At 35.8% G+C, this 22,556-nt stretch overlaps 1 protein-coding gene, 1 long non-coding RNA gene and 1 pseudogene across 23 annotated transcripts in view; 2 read left to right on the top strand and 1 right to left on the bottom strand.

The window, feature by feature from the left end:
- PDE4D (phosphodiesterase 4D) overlaps positions 1-22,556 on the bottom strand; it is a 1,438,885-nt gene that overhangs the window by 933,249 nt on the left and 483,080 nt on the right. The gene's annotated exons all lie outside the window — the stretch shown is intronic.
- LOC112660653 (uncharacterized) overlaps positions 1-22,556 on the top strand; it is a 119,922-nt gene that overhangs the window by 9,650 nt on the left and 87,716 nt on the right. The gene's annotated exons all lie outside the window — the stretch shown is intronic.
- Positions 17,180-21,673, top strand: LOC125753109 (short coiled-coil protein-like; annotated as a pseudogene).

The following is a 22,556-nucleotide window of genomic DNA, read 5'->3' on the forward strand; positions in this document are numbered from 1 at the left end:
ACAAATTTGGAAAATAAGCCTTAGGAAGGTTCATTTTCCATTTAACTTCCACTTTAGGGGAGGGGTTAAGGGAAACTATTAGTATGTGGTAAAGCCAGGTTTTCAGACAGGTTTACCTGACACCAATGCTAATCATTTAAATCCAAATGTAACATTGCCTCAGCTTTTCAGGAATTTCAGGCTTATCAGTGATATGGAAATAGAAATAAAAGTCACAGAACTATAGTAAAAATAAAGAAATTATTATCATTTGTTTAAAAACTGGTTTAATGTAGGAACCCCCCCCCAAATTGAAAAATACTTCAAAGAAGAGTTGGGTACATTTGTCCAGTTATAAAATAGAATATGGAAAAGGCTTTTTTAAAATGAAATCAAAGAGCTGTTGTTGCTAAAGCTACAATAGAAAAATATCCTAGTTACTTTTTTAAAAAGCTTAAAAATAGGTGAAAACTATAGTAAGAGATCTACATGAATTTCTTAAGACTTATGTAAACAATCCTGATATTCCTTGCAATTATTTTCTAGGCTTGATGTCATTGCAAAAAACAAAAACAAAAAATCTGATTTTTTTTTCCTTTTTAAAAGTATTGAAGAGGTCTTTAAAAGAAAAGTGAGAATGAAAGTGTTCTTAGAATAAAAAAATAATACAGGGATAATCTTACCCTGCTACATGTAAAATTATACTGTGATGTTACAATCACAAAATCAGTTTGGTGCTTGCAAATAATTGACAGATCGACAAAACAATACAGAATTTCCTGAAATATTTCTTATGTAAGAACTTAAGGTGTGTTAATATGTGTTAAAGGAAACACTATCAACTAATGAATGAGGAAGGAACAGTTAGATAGATGTTGGGGAAAGTGGGTATGCTATGTTCACCATCTGAGGTGGAATAGAAAGCTCCAGACCTCATTCTCCTTTTGAGACACCAACTTAACAGCAATCTAAAGTCCAAAGAATATTTATGAGAACTCCAGGAACCAGTTACTAAGTTGCAGTACTCCAGCCAAGTGCAAAGCCAAGAAGAGCCACAAAAGAAAAAGCCATTTCATCTCAACCATGATAACTTTCTCCCAAGATGCAAAGTTTGGTGCAAAGGGAAGAAAAATCCCAACTTGTGGCTTTTCTTTTTGGAGGGACAGAGAAGAGAGCACTGTACACCCTTTGTGGGGCAGCCCAAGGGACTGGTTTCTGTCTCACCCAACATAGAGCAATGATGAGAAACCAGAATACTGTAGATGTGTGGAGGCCACCAAGAACAGAAAAAAGGCCAGAACTTTCAAGACACTGCAGACAAACAACAGAGGGAGCAAGAAAATATAAACTCCTGAAAAAGTAACTGGCAAACCTCAGTAATTGAGAAGTTAATACACACATTCAGAGAAGATGCATCTCCAGAAAAGACTTAAGAGGCCTCCAGAATTTACCATGATGGCAGCACTTCTCTACAAAGCTAGTCTGTAAAGACTGGGAAAGATGGTTGTTTTTGCAAATGAACAAATCACAGCAAAGTAGTAGTAGTAGTAATAATAAAAACAACAACAACAACAACAATGCACATGAAAACATAAGGAAACATAGCCCATTCAAAGGAACAAAAAAATTTCCAGAAATTGACCCTAAGGGAACAAAAATATATAAAATTCCTGACAAAAAATTCAAAAGAATTGTCTTAAAGGAACTCAGTGTGCTACAAGAGAACTCAATCAAAAATGAAATAAAATTATGCATGAACAAAATGAGAACATCAACAAAGAGAAATTATAAAAGAATTAAACAATAATTCCAGACTTGAAGAATATAGTAACTGGATTGAAAAATCACTAGAGGAAATCAACAGCAGACTTAAGCAGAAGAAAGAATCAGTGGACCTAAAGACAGGTCATTTGAAATTATGAAGTCAGAAGAAAAAAAAGAAAAATGAATTTTAAAAGTGAGAAAATCCTAAGGGACTTATATATGCATTATGAGAGTCTCAGAATGAAAAGAAAGAGAGAGAAAGGGGTGGAGAGCTTAACTGAAGAAATAATGTCTGAAAACTGCCCAATTCCAAGGAAGGAAACAAACATCCAAATTCAAGAACAAAAAGAACTTTGAAATAAACTTAAAGAAGCCTCCACTGAGACACATTAAATAAATAATCAAAAGTCAAAAGCAAAGAGAAAATCTAGGAAGCAGCAAGGGAAAAGTGACTTATCACATAAAAAGAGCCTGGATAAGATTGTCAGTGAATTTCGCAGCAGAAACATTACAGGCCAGAAGAGAGTAGGATGATATATTCAAAGTGCTGAAAGAAAAACACTACCAACCAAGAATATCATAGCCAGCAAAATTGTCTTTTGAAATGAAGATCTATAAAGAATTTCCCAGATGAACAAAAGTGGGCAGAATTCATCATCACAAGGTCTGCCTTATGAGAATTGCTAGAGGGAGTCCTTGAAGTTGAAACAAAAGGACACCAGCAGAAACACAAAGTCATATGAAGATATAATGCTCTCTGGTGAAATATGAAGGTAAATATTTAGATAAATACAGAATTCTGTGGTACATAAATCATTTTAAATTATAGTGCAGCATTTAAAATATAAGAACATTGAAAACTCTAAAGGTATGTTAATGGATACACAGTATAAAAATATATAATCTGTAAAATTGGTAATGTTAAGTGAAGGGGATGAAAGGAGTAGCATTTTTGTATATGATGGAAATTATCAGTTTAAAATAGATTGCTCTAACTATAAAATGTATTAAATAATCCTTATGGCAACCATAAAGAAAATACCTATGGAAGATGCATAATGAAAATATTTGTAAATAATGTATCTAATGAGAGGTTAATATCCAAATTATATAAACACCTAAAACTCAACGACAAAAGTCAACTCACATAAAAATGAACAAAGAACTTGAATAAACATTTCTCCAAAAATGATGTACAAATGAATACTAAACATATGAAATGATGCTCAACATCACTAATTTTTGAAAAAATGCAAACCAAAGCAACAATGGTATATCTACATGCATTAGGTTGGCTATCAGCAAAAAAAAAAAAAAAAAAAAAACAGGTTTGGGCAAAATGCATAAAAAACCCTTCTGTACTGTTGGTCCTCTTGCTTTCAAAAATAATATAGGACTTCCACAAAACATTTATAAAAGAACTGTCAATTCAACCTCTGGGTATGTAACTGAAAGAACTGAAAACAAGATCTCAAGAAGGTATGTATATACTGATATTCTCAGCAGCCCTATTCACAGAAGCCAAGAGGTGTACACAATTCAAATGTCCATCAACAGATGAATGTATAAATAAAATGTGATCTGTGTGTGTGTGTGGATAGATAGATAGATAGATAGATAGATAGATAGATAGATAGATATGTGTGTGATTAAGACTTAGAAAGAAAATCCTATCACATGAACACAGATGAACCTTGAGGACTTAAACTAAGGGAAATAAGTTAGTCATAAAATTTCTAATACTGAATGATTCCACTTATATGATGTATCTTCCATAGTCAGATTCTTAGAGAGTAAAATGCTGGCTGCAGGGGCTTGGAGGAAAAGGGAAGAGGATTTGCTGCTCAATGGGTACAGTTTCAGTTTGCAAGATAAAAATGTTCTAGAAAGCTCTTGCACAATAATTTGCAGGTAGTTAACACTAATATACTAAATACTTATAGTATATAAAAAGTAAGCCATGAAAATAAAAATACACATTTAATTCATCTTTGGATGAGAAAGTGTTTATAAACACAACAGTGGAAAAAATGACAAATTTTTAAATATTAGAAACTGTTTATAAAAATATACAAAAATTCAGATAAATGACAAACAAAATACTAGCAACAGGTATGCCAAATGGTTAATATCCTTAATATGTAAAATCTTTTACAAATTAGTAAAGAAAACACTTCTTTCAATGGAAAAATTAACTCTGAACATTAACAACAATTCACAGAAAAAAACTGAGTCATCTTTCTAATAATAATTAATTCCCCATGAAATCATTAATATATTCCTATTTTTGACCCGTTATGTTAGACAACTTTTTAAATGATAATAAAACTATGATCATCAAGAGCTTACATGTATAATTAGAGGGAAAAATATGATACAAACTTTCTGAAAAGTCAGTTTGAAGTGTGCATTAAGAGCATTAAAAATTATTCATGTCCTTTAACCTAGTTATACCACTTCTCTGGAAATTAACTTAAGAAGGTTGTTAGCGGGATCCCTGGGTGGCTCAGCAGTTTCACACCTGCCTTTGGCCCAGGGCATGATCATGGATTCCTGGGATCAAGTCCCACATCAAGCTCCCTGCAGGGAGCCTGCTTCTCCCTCTGCCTGTGTCTCTGCCTCTCTCTCTGTCTCTCATGAATAAATAAATAAAATCTTAAAAAAAAAAAAAAAAAGAAGGTTGTTAGCAATGCAACTCCAAGGTTTGAATAAGGATGTTATTTGTGACATGATTAAGTGTAAATACTTTGATACAACACCAAATTATCCAACTATAAGGAAATAACCTTAAAAATACATCTATATAAAACTAAATAGCTACTAAAAATAATTTATTGAAGAAATTTAGATAGCATTCTGTCAAATGAAAAAAGTAGGAGCCACAGGATATATATGCATGTTCTCAAATTTGGTGTCTCTCTTTCTCTCACAATAACAGACTAGAAGGAAACACATCATAATGATTATCTTAGGTTGTTTTCTTAGGGTTATCTAAATCACCCATATTCAAAACCAGTTCCACATAAGAGAATTTTTAAAACCAAATAGCCAACTAGTGAACATTACTGCATTCTGAGACAAAAGATGTGATGGTCTCCCTGACTTAACATCTCCACACAACCTTTTGTCTCCTGTCATTGTCACTCTACGCCTCTTCTCCCTCCACCTGCAATACTGGCAAGAAATATGGAGGCAAATAAGAAGGAAAAGTTTCAAAGAGACAAGGAAGTAGGAAAAAAAGGCATAAGAAAGGATAGGAATTTAAGAAATGAGGTGGGGAGGGTGAGTTATGAAAAAAAAAAAAAAAAGAATTAGATGTGATAAAACAACAACCAAAGCAGTGAAAATAGTTATGGTTAGTATCTCATGTCTTTAATAAATGAAAATTTGAGAGAAAAGGTATATTTCAAAATGCATTTACACCCCTCTCAATAATGAAATGTAAGTCGTTTATAAAGCCTTTATATCTAACTACTAATTATAGAAGATTCAAGAGAGAGATTTATATGTTGAACAACACCATAGGGATATAATCAACAAAATCCAATCTGTGAGAAACTCTATAAGATATATGACCCAGTTTTTTTCAACAGAGAATTACAGAGATAGAAAAAAAAAGGAAAAGGAGAAATTTATAGTCCAAAAGAAAATTAAGATATATTAATTTTGATCTATTAACTTTGTTTAGAACTCATTTCAAACAAACCAAAAATTATTTTAAAATAAATTTGACATTAAGAAATGATTATGAAAATCTAAAGGTGTTTTCATGTTATTGATATAATTTTTTAAAGTCTTATTTTAGATACATACCAAAATATTTTCAGATGAAGTAATATTAATGTTGGATTTGCTTCAAAATCCTAGCAGTGGGTAGGGATATAGATGAAACCAAGGTAGGCTATGTAATTAGATTCCTGAAGCTGAGTGATGAGCATTTAGGGTGTATTAAACTGTTCTTCCTACCTTTGCCCATATTTGAAATTTTCCATTATATATTTTCTAAAATAAAAAAAAACTCATAAGGATTTTTGCCTTTAAATCAAGGAAGGAGAACTATGATGCTATGCAAAGAAGAGGGGGTCCCCACAAGCAGAAGAATCACTGAAATAAAATAGTGCCTACATCACCATTTTACCTAAGGCTGGCTCTGACATTGGTTAAAGCTACATGTTCACCATGCCCTGTAAGGAAAGCTATGAAAAGTAATTAAAACAAATCATAAACTGCTCGGTATTTCTCAGAGATAGTAGCTGTGTATATTCAACACATGATGATGATAATATAATGATGAGGATTATGATGATTGGGATGATGATCAACAGACAATAACATAGGAGTCTAAGGTTATGGGGGTACCACTCTGTGATAGGAATTTCTCTATTTTTCCTTATCCACTATAAAAACAATGACCATAGATCTAATCTCACCACCAAGTATCCATTAGCTTGACACAATTAGGTGCTGCTTTTCTTTCTTTGTCCTAAAGCCAAATACTCAGAGGATACTACTATCCCTTATAAGTAGCATTTGGCAAAAATCAATTACCATATTCCCTTCAAATAAACTGAAAGTTTACCAGAATTTAATAAGCTATTGCTTTTCAGAGTTAGCACACACCCCCTCAAAACTGCATTCTAAATACATTCATCCCCAGCACTCAAAATCAGGGCTTTAAACTTTTCTGTCCTTCAAGGTTTATAAAGTAACTTCTCCTTTTTCTTGATTTTGAGAATAGTAAAATTGCTAGAGCCTCATAATAAAAGGTGCATAGAATGTTCACAACAAAGCATTTAAAAACTAGATACTTAATTTTGTTCCTCTGGCACATTTTGGCCTCGAAATATTATTTTCTAGGTTAGTTATAAGATGATTTTTCAGAACATTGCCTTCAGTAACTACCCTGAACAATGAAAATTGAAATCAGTTCCCAATGGTTTGATTTATTATCATGGTTTCCTTGAAGGAGAGAATAACAAATCACTCCAAACCTCAAGACAACATGGATTTTGTGAGTTAGATTATAAATATGAAGGGATAAAAATGCATTTTCATCACATGGGAATGATTAACAGCTGAAAAGCAGAATAAACACAGACATCAATTTGGATATGAAATATAGTCAAATATCAGAAGAATCTTAAACAACTGATTATTGCAATTAAAAAAATCCAGCAAATCATTTTTCTTGTCTATACCATAAATAAATAATTGGCTAACTGCTTTGCCTCTCAGGTTCTACAAGTACACGTTCTACTTTACTGTTACTATGTTTAATGATTGATGTAAAATACCTAATCTCATTCTATGTCACTTGCTTGATAGATTGTCAGTGATGGAAGTGATTTTAAATGCCATCTATTTTAATATTCCCCTTATTCCATGACCCCCTCCATGTATAGCTAATTGATTTTTCCTACAGTATAGCAAGTATACTATGAGTCCTCCTTGAATACTCCATTCATGGAATGTAGAAATTTTAATGAGAACCTACTATGTGATCATACTAATTTATATAGCTATAAACCAAATGGACAAAGATGTCTGCTCTCAAAGAGCTTACATACTAAGAGTTCCTGGAATGGGATTCACCACCCCCAACATGTTTGTGTCAGAAACTCTTCTCAATACTGATAAGAAGAATAAAATGCAGCAAGTCTCAGGTCATTGTGAGATAGTTACTGTATATATTGGATAGAAATGTTCTTCTCTATAATTACCACCAGTGCTCAACTCTCTGGGGTCACAGAGATTAAGTATAATTGCTCTGCACGGTAAAAGCTCTTTAGATATATTTGTATCATCCCCACCTCCAACCATTTTTTACAGGTTACGCATTCCCTGGGCCTTTTCTTTCAGGTGCCAAGCACTTAGATTAATGTACGGACCAGGAATTTAAAGCAGATGAGCGAAGTGGGAGGAGAGGAGTATAAAGATAGGATCACACACTTTTGCAGTTTGGTTTCCATAAAAAAATGTAACAGCAAACTCAGAAACCTATATTTAATGAAATATCTACTCATTTTGAGGCATCTGGTACTAATTCAAATTTCTAAAAAAAACTCCATGTGGGCCTATAAAACACATCTAAAGGCCACAAGTTTGAGACCCAGCTTCAGATTCAATACACATATAATTTTGGCTTTTCTTTCCATAATGATGGCAAGTTTTTAATATACTCTGGCTTTTCTGTGTTCTCCTTAAAGTGCATTGCCCAGAACTGGCATCACAGGTCTGCTCTGGGAAAACCAACACAAAGAGATAAATAATTACCTTTCCTGTTTTAGATCTAGTTCTATTCATAAAACCCAAGGATGAATAAATATTTGGGGAGATAGGGGACTTCTATCATATGACTGATTCATACTTAATCTCTTGGTGCTATTAAACTAGTTCTCACCTCTGTCTTTATTTCTTCTCAAACAACATTAATTAGTTACTTCTCTCCTTGGTGTTTTAGAGTTTTATATTTTCATTGTTTAAATTTTTTTTATTATATTTACTTTCCCTCTCCAGTCTATAAAATATTTTTTGTATGCTGATTTTGTAAATGACCCTTATTAGCTATTCCTTCTAGTTTTGCCTCATCTGTGGATTAGCTCTTTTTTGCGATTAATGCCACTACTGAAATTAATGATAAAAATGGTGAACAGGAGAGAAGCACCTGACTGGCTCAGTCAGTGAAGCATGTTTCTCCTAATCTCAGGGTTATGAGTTCAAGCCCAAATTGGGCCCACGTGTAGACTACTTTAAAAATAAAATAAAATAAAATAAAAATAAAGTAAAATAAAATAATTTTTTAAATGAGAGCAGGACAGACCTAAAGACCAAATCCTCCACTCAATTACCAGAGACCTCTTTGTAAACAGACACTGATTTATGAATACAGCCACTCAGTTATGACTTTGTGCATTGGTACCATCAACTGCCTTGTCCATCTTAATCCCAAACTTGTAGGGAAGATTTTATCAAGTGCTTGCTGAAATCCAAGTAGACAGTAGATATAACACTCCTCTGATATATTGGTCTTTCAGGAAAAGGAAATTAAGTTTAATCTGACATACTCTACTATTAGTGACCTAACACAAATTCCAGAGGATCACCACTTTTATGACTCACAAAAAGTTTTTTTCAAGGTCCATTTTATAATTGTATCTAGATTAATCAACTGATTCATTAATTCATTAATTCATTATTTATTCATTATTTAGTGCCTATCTTAGGCACTAGAAATACAGTACTGACAGAAAAAAATTCCTGTTTAGAACTTCACTAATGTGGGAGGAATAAAAATAAATATAAATAAGTGAAATATAGAGAATGTTGGATAGGGTCAGGTGTTCAAGAAAAAAATAAAAGATGGAAGGGAGATAGAAAGTCTGAACTATGAGATTTGGGGTAATTTTACTTTATTTTATTTATTTTTTGTATATTTTTTATTGGAGTTCGATTTGGCATCATATAGTATAACACCCAGTGCTCATCCTGTCAAGTGCCCTCCTTAGTGCCCGTCACCCAGTCACCCCATCCCCCCACCCACCTCCCCTTCCACTACCCCTTGTTCATTCCCCACTCATTTTCTCTCCTTTCTCTTTTATTCCCTTTCACTATTTTTTATATTCCCCAAGTGAATGAGACCGTATGATTGTCCTTCTCTGATTGACATACTTCACTCAGCATAGTACCCTCCAGTTCCATCCACATCAAAGCAAATGGTGGGTATTCGTCATTTCTAATGGCTGAGTAATATTCCAGTGTATATATAGACCACAGCTTCTTTATCCATTCATCTTTCGATGGACACCGAGGCTCCTTCCACAGTTTGGCTATTGTGGACATTGCTGCTATGAACAGTGGGGTGCAGGTGTCTCAGTCTTTCCCTGCATCTGTATCTTTGGGGTAAATCTTCAGTAGTGCAATTGCTGGGTTGTAGGGCAGCTCTATTTTTAACTCTTTGAGGAATCTCCACACCGTTTTCCAGAGTGGCTGCACCAGTTCACATTCCCACCAACAGTGCAAGAGGGTTCTCCTTTCTCCACATCCTCTCCAACATTTGTTATTTCATGTCTTGTTAATTTTTACTATTCTCACTGGTGTGAGGTGGCATCTCATTGTGGTTTTGATTTGTATTTCCCTGATGGCCAGTGATGCAGAACATTTTCTCATGTGCTTGTTGGCCACGTGTATGTCTTCTTTGGTGAAATTTCTGTTCATGTCTTTTGCCCATTTCATGATTGGATTGTTTCTTTGCTGTTGAGTTTAATAAGTTCTTTATAGATCTTGGATACTAGCCCTTTATCTGATAGGTCATTTGCAAATATCTTCTCCTATATTACAGGATGTCTTTTAGTTTTGTTGACTGTTTTTTGCTGTGCAGAGGCTTTTTATCTTGATTAAGTCCCAGTAGTTCATTTTTGCTTTTGTTTCCCTTGCCTTCATAGATGTATCTTGCAAGAAGTTGCTGTGGCCAAGTTCAGAAAGGGTGTTGTCTGTGTTCTTCTCCAGGATTTTGATGGATTGTTGTCTCACGTTTAGATCTTTCATCCATTTTGAGTTTATCTTAGTGTATGGTGTAAGAGAATGGTCCAGTTTCATTCTTCTGCATGTGGCTGTCCAATTTTCCCAGCACCATTTATTGAAGAGACTGTCCTTTTTCCAGTGGATAGTCTTTCCTGCTTTGTTGAATATTAGTTGACCATAGAGTTGAGGGCCCATTTCTGGGTTCTCTGTTCCATTGATCTATGTGTCTGTTTTTGTGCCAGTACCACACTGTCTTGATAATCACAGCTTTGTAGTACAACCTGAAATCTGGCATTTTGATGCCCCCGGTTCTGGTTTTCTTTTTCAATATTCCCCTGGCTATTCGGGGTCTTTTCTATTTCCACACAAATCTTAAGATTATTTGTTCCAACTCTCTGAAGAAAGTCCATGGTATTTTGATAGGGATTGCATTGAAGGTGTAAATTGCCCTGGCTAGCATAGACATTTTCCAGTATTAATTCCTCCAATCCATAAGCAAGGAATATTTTTCCATCTCTTTGTGTCTTCCTCAGCTTCTTTCAGAAATGTTCTGTAGTTTTTGGGGTATAGATCCTTTACCTCTTTGGTTAGGCTTATTCCTAGGTATCTTATGCCCAGAAATCAGTGGCATTTCTATACACTAACAATGAGACTGAAGAAAGAGAAATTAAGGAGTCAGTCCCATTTACAATTACACCCAAGATTTTTAGTTCTAAGTTATTTTTACTTTCTGTAAATTCAAGATAGTATGATTTCCCAAATCTTCATAGCAAACACTCATAAAACATCAATCCAGTTACTGATCTTATCTAATATAAATTCAAATTAGGGATCCCTGGGTGGCGCAGCGGTTTAGCGCCTGCCTTTGGCCCAGGGCGTGATCCTGGAGACCCAGGATCAAATCCCACGTCGGGCTCCCGGTGCATGGAGCCTGCTTCTCCCTCTGCCTATGTCTCTGCCTCTCTCCCTCTCTCTCTCTCTGTGTGTGACTATCATAAATAAATAAAAATTAAAAAAATTCAAATTAAAACTTAATACCATCTCTTTTATATTAACAACAACACAAAGTATGATGCTCTATGACATGAAGCTAAACATTAAAAAGGCAGATGCTTCCAGCTGAATTGTATCATTTCATAGGAGAAATTTATCTCAACCTGCACTGAGTTTCAAGCATGTACTGATGCAAGCACAGTGATAATGAGGACAAGATTATAATTCTGATTTCTGTCCACCCATCTTAGCTTCACTGGGAGCAACAGGTCTGCAAGCACAAAAGTTCCAGCAATCATTTCACAAAAAAGTGCCATTTTTAGAGAATGCCAAACCAAAGAAAGCGGAAGTTCCTCCAATTTACCAGTCCTATTGGAGGTGAGACTCCAGACAGCATATGGTCTACTGACCTGTGGGTCAATGACCTACACATAGACTCCTCGTTTCAGTACCGATATGCCATAAGAGGAAAGGACAAGGCATGAGATTTGGCTGCTGGGCTGTAGCTTGCTGATACTTATCCTAGACTGTTTCTGTATATGAACAAATCATGCTGGAAGCAAAGAGAGAGCCCTGTTTACAAATAGAGTGTCATTCATCAAGACCAGGAAAAGGGACCTAACTTTCCAAAAGCTTTCACAATAATATTTCCTTTATACATTTTAAAAATTTTATGCCACAGTCCAAAAAAGAAAATGAATATTAGAAAATGAATGCTTTACTAGACATTAAAAAATTCAACCTGTATATTTAAATGCTATAGATCTGGAGCCTACTGATGGTTCTTATAGCCACTAATGAAGTCACCACTGTGACAATGGTATATAAAGGTAGGACTAACACATATTTGACTATGGGATAGATATACTGTGTGCTCATTCACTGCTAAGAATTCTCAGAAAAACTATAAAAATAGATATTATATAAAATAAATAATGTTTTAAAATAGTGTCTATCAAATGCCTAAGATGCATTCATGATCAAAATCTTTAAAGGAAGCTGACTGAATTTTTGTGACAGATCTAATAGGAAGAAACTATTTTTCTTATGACTTGAACTTCATGAATGTATGTTGCTATCTTAAAAAAAGTATTTCTTTAAAATGCCACTCTAAGTTTTTCCTTTTTAATCAAGAAACTGCACTTTGCCTAAACATGATTTTAAATTATTCTATTTCATTCTATTCAGAATATTTCAATGAAAAATGAAAGTACCAAATGACTTTATAAGATACATGAGCTTTCAGACTGAAATAATAATCAGCATGAGGAAAGATAGGATATTCACAATGAATCAGAAAAATCTTGACTTCTGCAACTAAACCTCAGACAGTAGCATTGGTAATTCCAATCTCCCTCTGGGTGAGACATGTTCAAGGAACAAGATTGCTATAACCAAAGAATGGACTATTCTGCAGTTGGAACAAAAAATGGTAGAGACATTGTCATTTTTTTGAGACATATGGGTACTACAAATGCCATAGACAGCTTTACAGTCTGATAGTGTCTGCGTGGGAGGCTTCTCCTTAGAAAACATCATCTTCCCAAGCAGATAAACACTAGATCATTGAAATAATTGAAGGAATTAGAATCTCATGAAAATTTAAAAGAATTCCAATGTCAGGAGTTACCTAACCCTGCCCTATCCCCGATGTCTTTTTGCACATGTGAGTCTGCCCACACACTGAGACCAATTTCTGCTTTTGGTTGCAATAATGTTTGGAGTCTTTGACCTCAAGAAATTTGCAAACTGCCAAATTTCTCTCTTGCCTCTCTGACCCATACCTATGTGTCTAAAAATATTGTCCATATTCTGAGTCTCAATTTCCTTGATTCCTAGCCTATGTTCCCAGTTTCTACCCAACTCTCTAAGCTTCTATATATATTTTGATTTGTAAGAATTTCCTGACCCTGCCTTTTTGCACATTGAACCCTGCTTATCATTGCCTCCAATCTTCATTTTCACTGTACATTCCCATGCCACTTTGATCCTTGGTCTCAAACTCCCATTTCAACCAAGGTCAACAGTCTTTGGCCAAAAACTTATCTTCTCTTAGGTCCACCTGTCATTCCTAAAATGTAGTAACAATTTATTGAGTACGGCTGTGTATACTGTGTTTATTCCTGTCTATGACTATGCACAAGTCTCACAAAAGTCTAGTCATGACTATATTATGTTTTTCATTTTATAAGCAGCACATGAGAAGCCCAAACATACAGCAATTTGCTCTAAGTTACACCACTAAAAAAACATAGAAGGAGGTGACAGATCTATTTGTCTGGCAAGAAAATCATTCTTTGTGAGAGACTGTTACATGGGTGCCCCTCAATACATATTACCACCTATCATACCTGTCCTTATGTCGTCTTTCCCGTGCTGATTCTTACTTAGCTATATAAGTTGCTTTAGCTAAAAAGACATTGGCAAACATGATACAAGCAAAGGCTTGATAAGCTCCCGGACACTGGTCAGACCTTGTTCATTAAAACACCTGCTCTTGAAGCCAAGTACATACAAAAACCCTGACCAGTTTGAGTCTGTCATGTGGCAAGGAAGCCCAAGCCCATAACATGTAGAAGCCATGGACATGAGTTTAGAGGTGCCAGGTATGTGAGTGAAGCTCTCTTGGACCTTCCAGCCCAGACCAGCTGTGGATGAAAGGCAGCCAAATAGTGATTTAACACTACATTGACAGAAGACTTTCTCAGGCAAGTCCTACCCATGAGAAATAATAAGTTGTTTTAAGTCACAAAATCCAAACCAGATACTGTTGGGTTAGAAAATAAAATTATTACTCATTTTCAGCCCTTCAGATGGCAAAAGGTTCTCAGAATATGAAATAGTCTCTGATCAAATCCAGAGAGCTGCTCTTAAAATGTGACCTCAGGATAATTATCAAATCAAGGATATGGCAGAAAGATATACCTTAATCTAAATTCTAAAATTTAGAATTTCTAAATTCCTTAAGGATGTTGCTCCCTAGCCTCTCAGCTCTCAGCCTGAAGCAGAAAATTATATTAAAGATATTTGTGCAAGTATCTTTTACTTAATGGACTGGAATATAATTGACTACATGGGAAAACCACAAAGTTTTTAAAGGAAATGTACCATCTTGGACTAAAAGGGAGAGAGGCTGAACAAAATTAAAAGAGGCCTCTAAACTTTTACTGGTATAAAAAAGCCTGAGAAAGCTTCTTAGCTGCAAATGTGGATCATTTCTTGTGAAAAAAGAAAGATAACTTAGAGGATAGAGCCAAGATCCACCGAGAGCAATGAACTAGAAAAACCACATACAAAGAACTGGATCTTATGCAAGAAACATTTCTTGTCCTTAGATTCAAGGGAATTGGTAACACATTTATAGTTGGATTTCAGAATTGCTTTGAAACAATGAGTGCTATTTGCTCCCCATTTTCCCTTCTTTTCAGTGTCCACATCTATGGTCAGAGAAACATAATACCTGTCTGTCTCATCATTGTGTGTTGCAAGGGGAGAGGAATACAGAGATTATTATATTAATCTCTTGATAGATCAAGTCTCTGGATCAAGAGAAGCTATATCTGAAGAGCCTCATATATAGGTTCAGATATCTGATTTACATTATTTACTTCAGACATATCTGATTTATGTGATATGATCCTGGATCTACAATCTGAGAACTAAAGCTCTAATGCAATGAAACTTTCAGTGAAGGACATGAATTGCTTAGCTGAAGGGACACTGTGATGCTAGCAGACAAACATTCCTCTCCCCCCTGGGCACATATGCTGCTCCTCACACCATAAAATATCCTATTTTTCTTCCGCTGGACTATGAGCTAGATTTGTGACTTGCTTTGACCAAAAGAATGCAGCACAATGATGCCTTGAGACTTCCTGTCTCTGGGAAGCCAGTTGGCATGGTATAAAGAAGCTTGGGCTACACTACTGAATGATGAGAAACTACATTGAAAGTTGGATGGTGAAATTTATGTGGTACATTTACTAGGTCTCAGTACCTAGATATTTGGTCAAACACATCTAGATATTGCTTTGGAGGTATTTTTCAGATGAAACTAATATTTCCTCAGTAGATCTTAAGTAAGGCTGATTACTAATCCTCCATAACTGGATGAGACTCATCCAGTCTGCTGAAGGCCTTAAAAAAAAAAAAAAAAAAAAAAGATTGAGGTCTCTGAAGGAGGAAAGAATTCTTACAGCAGTCTACTTTCAGACTTGAGAGGCAATACCAAGTCCTCCCTGGGGTTCCAGACTGCAAGCCTACTCTACAGGTTTTAGACTTGCCATCCTCTATAATCATTTGAGCCAGTTCCTTAGAATCAATCTGTGTGTTGTATATGTGTGGAGTGTATGTATGTATATGTACACATCCTGTTAATTCTGTATCTCTGGAGAACACTATTATGTAGAGAGAAAGAGAGACCATACAGAGAAGCCATGAAGCAGCATGCATGTGGGTGAAGGCTACTTGGACTTTCTAGCTCAGCCCAGCCACACACTGGATATAATATGATGTTGATACCACATGAAGTAGAAGAATCACCCAACCAATCCCTGCCCAAATTTCTGACCTAACAAATTGTGGGGAGAAAAATAAATTATTGTTTTAAGTCACTAGGTTTGGGGTTCATCACATAACATTAGGCAAATAAAACACCTCCTCTTTTTCCAGCCACTCACTCTTCTATCCTGGGCATGAACTTAGTCTTTCTCAGAGTTTCAGCTCTGAGGGCAGTCCAAGGGTAACTTGTAACTTGTTATCTGCCATCCTCCAACAGTGAAGCCACAATTTTATTCAGACCAATTATTTGGGATGATGTTTCATTCTATATCATGATCCTTGGGGTGTTGTTTAATAGGTAGACCAGCTACTTGGTGATCTTATAGTGTCGCCCTTCATTTAAAGTCCTATTTTAAAAAATAGTAGAGAGGGCTAAACCCAGACAAAGATACTCTAAGGGGAAAAAGAATCTCATTCCTCTTCTATAATAACCCATTGGCCCCTAGAGTCTCTGAATCACTATGAATTCAGAAATGGATTCATTGGAATGCAAGAAGGGCTGCCACAGGTGTCACCAAGTCACTCAATGACATGCAGCAAGAATAATTGGACACAGCTTTGTAGCCCAAGAGAACAGTATTAGTGAATGGGCACAGCCACAAAAACCTTTGAGAATCTAAGAATAATGAGGATAATTAAATCCTGCCTATCTCTGAGAAAATGTCATGCTGTAGCTACCTTGAGACCCAGGCTCGGGGCACAAGCAGGGCCGTAACATGTGGCAAACAACAAGAGTGGATGCAGGGTGCTGTGCAAAACTGCTCAGAGTAAAAATTCATTGTAATTTTGAGCATGTGATCCATCTGTCAATGCAGAAAAATAACACATTTGATAGTATGTTTATTTCTGTGAAGAGTACAAGTTTTATACTCTCATTAGCACACCAAATGAAAGGCTCAAGTCACATTCCAAGTCAGTTTTTTGGAGCTCTGTGATAGATACAAGAGTACTAAATAAAAAAAAAAAAAATGAGTACTAAATACACCAGGCATACTTGTTATTAACAATTCTGTAAGTCTAGACAGTCCTTCCACCGCCAACACTCTCACATCCCCCACCCCAAAAAGTAGCTGATTCTTGTCTTTAATGTATTCTGGTGGTGGACCATTTCAAGTTCATCATTGAGAAGCACATACTAATGGTGAATATTGAATACTTTTGTGTAATTAATAGGACCAAACATCTCTCCCCCTTTATCTCTGGAGCTGTATTAATGGCTGCTATCTTCCAGCTGTGGTTTTGTCAAAGATTCCAGTTTAGATATCTAAAGCCTGGATACAATAGCTTGAAAAAGTCATTATAGGACTGGTTTTGGCAGTTTCATTTTCCTTAAAAAGAGCTCCTTTTCCAAGACCAACTTAACTTAGAAGATGGAGTAAAACATTTCTTCAGACAGACACTTCTGCTATCTCCACTCCCCCTAGGTTCCCTCTAATCCTCTAAAAAACAATAAAGTCACCAGGTTTATTGAATTCCTATAACATGAAAAATATTGCAGTAGGAAAAATGGGAAATTAATTGAAGATATGGAGAGTGCCTAGACTCAAGAATTTTACAATCTTTTAGATAGGTCTTCAAAGTTCTTCTTTTAATGGTAATCTACTAAAAAAGTGTGCCAATCCACTATAGCTAGAACTTTCTGCCATATTTACTTATGGATTCTCTTCTGTTAAAGCAGAGATGCTCCTGAGAGCATTCCAGCTCTCTCAGAAGTCATCATGCCTTGTGATACCACAGCACCACATATGGCTGCAAAGATAACAGCATCCACCACCAGTGTGTTCCTTTGCCTGTGCTGGCCCCCCATTGCTATTTGGTAATTACTGATCTCCTCAAGTGACTCTATCATATGCCACATAGTGATTATTCCAATTTGTTCCATTTTCCTTAGGCTCTTTTGTTTCCCTGGTCCTCTAGCTAGTAAGGTATTTCTTTCTGTCCCAAGTGGAAACCACTAACAACATATCCTCCCTTTTTCTCTTTCAAAAAAAAGTAATTCCTCATGTATCTTCAGCTCATTCCCTTTCCTCTGATGCTGATTTCTCCGTGCACCTGACCTGTGACCAGCTCAGAGACATTTACACTTCATTGAATGTCCCTTTCTCTCTAGCACAGAGAGGCTGCATAGTGGAGTGGTTAAGAGCAAGTCCCTGGAGCTAAACCTGTTTTTTTTTTTTTTTTTTTTAATCTTGACACCATTGCCTATTTGTATGACCTTGGGCAAGTTATGTAACTTCCAGTGCCTTAGTCTCCTCACTCCAAATATAAATAATAATAGAAGTACTTCTCCCACAGGTGTGTTATGAAGATTAAAGTAGTTAAAGCATTTAGCACACTGTCTGATACATAATAAGTATTCAAATATCATTAGCCATTACTTCCTTCAACTTTCCTTAAATTTTTTCTCTACCTCAGCCATTTTCTTAATTCTTACATGTCTGTAAGCAACTGTGCTTTTTGTCTTCATTACTTCAATGCCAATCTTCTTTTGAAAGAGTGGTTAATACAGCGAAACTTACTTCCTCACGCATTAACTCCTGGTAAATTCAGCTGCAGGCCCCACACCAATAATACCTTAGAATTTGTTCAAAAAAAAAAAAAAAAAGGATTTGAGTTCCAGAGGCCTCTATTTGTTCTTATTTTTTTTCTTTTCTCCACTGACCACTGCTCTTATTTTAAACATTTTTTCCTACTTCACCTGCATTACTCTAGATGCTCCTGATTTTCCTCTTACTTTCTAGACATTTTTTCTCGGGTTCTCTGGGCCTTTCCATCCTTCCACTCATAATTCAAGGTATTCTCTGAGATTTGGCTCTATTTTTCCTACATCTATGTTTCTCACACTGGGATGCACTGTAAGGCTGCTCAGTGACCAAAAGCATATCTACAGCCTCAGGAAGAACAAGGTATGTTTGACCATCTTGGGCCATCATTGTGTTAGTACACTTGGCTAAAGCGCCCTTAGACATAAGAAAAATCCTACTATTCCAGGTCAGAAAATTTTTTTAACCTGCCAAACAAAACAAAACAAAACAAAACAAAACAAAACAAAACAAAACAAAAAAACAGGGCACCCCGGGTGGTTCAGTGGTTTAGCGCCACCTTCAGCCCAGGCCCTGATCCTGGAGACCAGGGATCCAGTCCCACGTCGGGCTCCCTGCATGGAGCCTGCTTTTCTCTCTGCCTCTCTCTCTTTCCCATGAATAAATAGAATCTTTAAAAAAAATTAAAAAAAACAAAAACCATGCACTGAATGATTGGAAAGTGTGGTACCTTACAGTTGTTGCAGAACCAAGTGTCACTATCACTACAACCAAATCAAGGTGAATGTATGTACTGCCATGATCACAGATGACATAAATAACTCCTGACCCTAGGACTAATGCTTCTCTAAAAAAGTAGGTCATTTTTTGGAAAAAAAAAATTATTGTCTTTTTTAAACAAACTAGTGTGTTTGCTTAATATCATTTTAGATTAAGCACACACAAACACACACGCCACCATTGGCTCCCATAAACTGATTAAACTTCCTACAACAAGTGTATTTGGACAAAGGTTCTATTTACAAATTTGAAACTATGTTTAGTTAAATATTCCCTTGAAGTTAGTCTGAAAACAGGAACAAGTCTAAGATTCTGACTTTAGAGAACTAAGTGCCACTCTCTATTTGTTTAAAATATATATTTATTTTAAATGATAATTTCAGTTGGAAATGCTGAGAAATGGTCCCAAACAGTAATGTTTGGAGCAAACGATTATAAGTGATACAAATGCAAAAGATAACAAGGGAAATGCAGAATAATCTTGAAGCAGAGGGTATATCACAGGGAATTTGATAGCTCAAAACAACACAGCAATAGTCCCCACAACAAGGGAACTCAAAGGGAGCACTGCAGCTGGTCACAAATTTGTAAGGTGTATTTTGATACTCATGTAAAATATAAGTTTTTAATCACCGTGGAGATGCAAATGAGCCTGACCTGATAGGCACTGAATGGAAAAATCCTGAGAAATAGCTCCATGAAAATATCTCATTGCATATATAATGTTTAAGACAATTTTGGAAACAGTTTGAAAGTTAAAAAGCAAGAGAGAAATCCTGGCTTTGAGGAATGCTTAAAAAACAAACAAACAGAGAAAAAAAATTACTTGAAGTATCATCAAAGCTAGCTTCAGAATCACTGTGGGAGGCATAGCTCCTGAGATGAGGGCCATTTGAGGGAGCATGGCAGGGTGGGGCGGGTTGAATCTGTTTTAACTCAAAAAGAGGCAATCAAGATGACAAAGTGTATTTTTACAAGGAAAGGCATTATTGAATAATCAAGAATCTGAAAATAAATTGGATTTTTACCTAATATCCTATAGGGTGAAAACACAGAAATGAAAGATAGCATCACTTTATTAGTCATCTACACTGATAATGTAGTCTGTCAAAGCCTGTGACTTGCCAGGGTACTTGAAGGTAAAACTGGTGATAAAATTTTCAACAAGATATAAGGATCTTAGTTAGCATGGTATTAAGTAGGAAAAAATGTTGGACTCAAATCTCTTAGGCAAACCTTTGAATCACTAGTATGCATCAAACACATGATGGCCCTGACTGCTTCAGCAACCAGTGATTTTATTCACTCAACAAAAAATAGAGGTGGGGATCCCTGGGTGGCTCAGCGGTTTAGCGCCTGCCTTTGGCCCAGGGCGCTATCCCAGAGTCCCGGGATCGAGTCCCACGTCAGGCTCCCTGCATGGAGCCTGCTTCTCTCTCTTCCTGTGTCTCTGCCTCTCTCTCTCTCTCTATGTCTATCATAAATCAATCAATCAATCAATCAATCAATCAATCTTTAAAAAAATATAGGGGCTCCTGGGTGGCTCATTTGGTTAAGTGCCTTCTGCTGGTCATGGTCTCAGGGTCCTGGGATCAAGCCCCACGTCGGGTTCCCTGCTCAGCACAGAGTCTGCTTCTTGCTTCTCTCTCTCCCTCTGGTGCTCCACCTACTTGTGCATGCTTTCTTTCTCTTTACTCCAAATAAATAAATAAAAATCTTAAAAAAGTATTTTTGAGGCCAGTCAGGTGTTGCGGCCTGAGGTGTCCTCCCAACCCCTCCCACTCAGCTCCTCCAAAAGCAGACAATTCATCAAGGATTTTATATCCAAGACCCAAAAGTTTGTTAACCAAGATGATGAATGCCAACATGGATGCAGTTGATGCTAAAAATCAAGTGGAACTGGAGGAAAAGGATGACTTATTAATCAAGTGTTGAAACTTCAATGTACTTGAAGATCTCTCTGCAAAAGTAGATGCAGTTAAGGAAGAAAATCAGAAGTTAAAATCAGAAAACCAAGTTCTTGGACAATATGTAGAAAAACCTCATGTCAGCTTCTAATGTTTTACAAACTACGAACACAAAAAGCAAAAGAAAGTAAGGGATTGATACCCCTTCTGTTTTATGGAATTGCTGGTGATCTATCTTTCTTTAAAAGCTGGATAGAGGGCAGCCTGGGTGGCTCAGCAGTTTTGTGCGGCCTTCAGCCCAGAGTGTGATCCTGGAGTCCCAGGATCGAGTCCCACGTCGGGCTCCCTGCATGGAGTCTGCTTCTCCCTCTGCCTGTGTCTTTACCTCTCTCTCTGTCTGTCATGAATAAATAAAATCTTAAAAAATAGAGAAATAAAAGTTGGATAGATTCAAAAGTTATACTGCTTTTGTTTATGGTTTAATTGAATATTTATGAAGATAACGTCAGATCTAGGAAAAATTAAGAGCATAATAGAAGATTTACATGAGTTTGTGTATTATATGTTAGTCTAGGACAACATGCAAATATATCATAGAAACTTTATAATTAGAAATGCATTTATATATGAAACCTGAAAATGAATGTTTAAAAAAAATTTTTAAAATAAAAAAAAAGAAAATGAATGTTTTATCAAATTTGCTTTGATTTATAGGGTTAGCACTGTCTTTATTCATTTATATATTTTTTAGCACTGCCTTTTGTTATAGGCATAGTAAGAGATACAAGAAAATATCCACTGCATTGTGAAAAATGACCAAAATCATATACTGAACACACAGCTTTCTATACTCTGTGCACCATTTTGCATTTTCTTCATTCACTTTTACCTTTCCATTTCCCTTCCCCTAAGGAAAAATTTGGCTTCACATTTGTACAAGTAATTTTAATAGTTAATCATCTGTGAAAGTAACCTGAGCTTGAATTGTTTAAAGTTAACCAAAGTAAGACACTTTCTCAGTTAGGGCTTGTCATAGTAATGAGATAGGATTGTTGGTTTCTCTTTAATCAATTGAAAACAGAGGCTATAAATATGAAGATTTTTCTTTGCAACTAAATTGTCAGATTGGGAAGGTTTGTTGTCAAAAACTTCCTTTTGCATAAAATAACCCACTTGGTGTCTGAAAAAAATGAGCTCTAGTTATATGTTTGAAATAGAAAATTTTGAGAAAAATAGAAATAAGATGGGGAAAGTACTTGGCATACAGTAGTAAGCAACTCCAAATGTTTTTACTCCAGATTTATGTGATCCCTGGCACAGACTAGATCTTTTGGGGATATATATGTGAAAGTAGATTAAATATGACTAAGCCTATGTCAACCACATCTAGAAGAGAACAGTTACAAAGAGTTTCGTCTCAAGGTTTATTTGTATTACCCAGCAAATCAACTTCTGGAAAACTGCTTTAGAGTGCACTATCAGAATCATGAATAAAATGGGCAAGCTTTAC

Source organism: Canis lupus, chromosome 2 (genome assembly GCF_003254725.2).
Source record: "Canis lupus dingo isolate Sandy chromosome 2, ASM325472v2, whole genome shotgun sequence".
NCBI classification, from domain to species: Eukaryota; Metazoa; Chordata; class Mammalia; order Carnivora; family Canidae; genus Canis; species Canis lupus.